Genomic DNA, 1,882 nt, shown 5'->3' on the forward strand with positions numbered 1-1,882 from the left:
TACATCGTGCTCTGTGCTGACAGCTCAGAGCCTGGAGCCTGCTTCAGATTCTGTGTCTCCCTCTCTCCCCACCCTGCCCATGTTCACACTCTCTTTCTTAAAAATAAACATTAAAAAAAGAAATAATGTTAAGATGAGTCTGAAGTATCTTGTGCCTGAAAGCAAGGAAGGTATCAAAGACTACTGGTGGTGTGTTAAAATCATACAGGAGCGACAGCAACGCAAGATGGCAGCCACCACGGGCTCGGGAGTAAAAGTCCCTTGCAATTTTTGACTGTTGGAAGAACTGGAAGAAGGCCAGAAAGGAGTAGGAGATGGCACAGTTAGCTGGGGTCTAGAAGGTGATGAAGACATGACACTTACAAGATGGACAGGAATGATAATTGGGCTTCCAAGAACAATTTACAAAAACTGAATATACAGCCTTAAAATAGAATGCGGACCTAAATACCCAGAAGCACCCCACTTTGTAAGATCTGTAACAAAAATTAATATGAATGCAGTTAGTAGTTCTAATGGAGTGGTGGACCTAAGAGCCATATCAGTGCTAGCAAAATGGCAGAATTCATACAGCATCAAAGTTGTCCTGCAAGAGCTCAGGAGCCTAATGATGTCTAAAGAAAACATGAAACTCCCTCAGCCGCCCGAAGGACAGTGTTACAACAATTAATCAAAAAGAAAAACCACAGGTCCTCCCCCTACCTGTCTTTTGACAGTCTTCATTTAAGCAGTCTTCATTTTTCACAGTAGTAAATTTTCTAGATACGTCTTGTAGACCTCAAAGTACTGGAAAGGAAGCTCCCATTTAAAGGCAATTTATCTTAAGATACTGTGAATGATACTAATTTTTGTCCATTTAAAATATATAAGTTGTGCTATAAAAAAAAATCATACAGGAGCCAACTAGAAAGGGATCCCTACTTACCAAAGATGGAATAATTTGAATATCAATAAGAATAATGACTGCAATGATTTGAACACTAAAATGTATTCTTTAGTTACCTTTGGAAGTTGCTAGGGCACTGAATCATTACTCTGAAAATTGATAAATAACAGTAAGCATCACACTTCTATCCTGTCTTGGGGCACTCAGTAGGTTAAGTGTGACTTCGGCTCAGGTCATGATCTCATAGTTCATGAGTTCAAGCCCCACATCCAGCTCTCAGCTGACAGTGTGGATCCTATTTGGGATTCTTGCTCTTGCTTCTCTCTCTGCCCCTCCCTAGCTCACGCTTTCTCTCTTTCTCAAAATAAATAAGTAAAAATTTTAAAACAAAACAAAACAAAACTCCTGTCCTGTCTTTACTGTATAGACTATACTTAAAGATAGTGTGGGGAAGTTATTTATAGAAGAATCATTACTAGGGGCACCTGGGTGGCCCAGTCAGTTACATGGCCAACTTCAGCTCAGGTCACAATTTCATTTGTGAGTTCAAGCCCTGTGTTGGGCTCTGTGCTGGCAGCTCAGAGCCTGGAGCCTGCTTCGGATTCTGGGTCTCCTTCTCTCTCTGCTCCTCCCCTATTTGAGCTCTGTCTGTCCGTCTCTTTCTTTCAAAAATAAATAAACATTAAAAAATTTTAGAAGAATCATTGCTAATGAATGATAAAGAAGTGACAGAATTTTAAAAGTCAACATTTTGCAACCTCTAATGAAACAATGGGTTTGGCAACTATGTAGGCAAACTTGCATGTATAAGATTATCTAATCACTACCACAACTCTAAAAGAAAGGCACTCTAATTATTCCTATTTTACCAACAAGGTTAAATAACCTTGCCCAAAGGCAAATTGCCTTGAACCAAGGCACTCTGACTCTGGCTTGTATTCTTCAATATTTCATTATACTTCTTCTTGAACATAATAGGAAACTAATGAAGGAATT

The 1,882-nt window shown here is 39.4% G+C and overlaps 1 pseudogene; it reads left to right on the forward strand.

Annotated features, from left to right (window-relative positions):
- Positions 1 to 226: 226 nt before the first annotated feature.
- Positions 227 to 676, forward strand: LOC132673460 (ubiquitin-conjugating enzyme E2 variant 1-like; annotated as a pseudogene).
- Positions 677 to 1,882: the final 1,206 nt, after the last annotated feature.

Source organism: Panthera onca, chromosome C1 (assembly GCF_046562875.1).
Source record: "Panthera onca isolate mPanOnc1 chromosome C1, mPanOnc1 haplotype 2, whole genome shotgun sequence".
In the NCBI taxonomy this organism is placed as follows: domain Eukaryota; kingdom Metazoa; phylum Chordata; class Mammalia; order Carnivora; family Felidae; genus Panthera; species Panthera onca.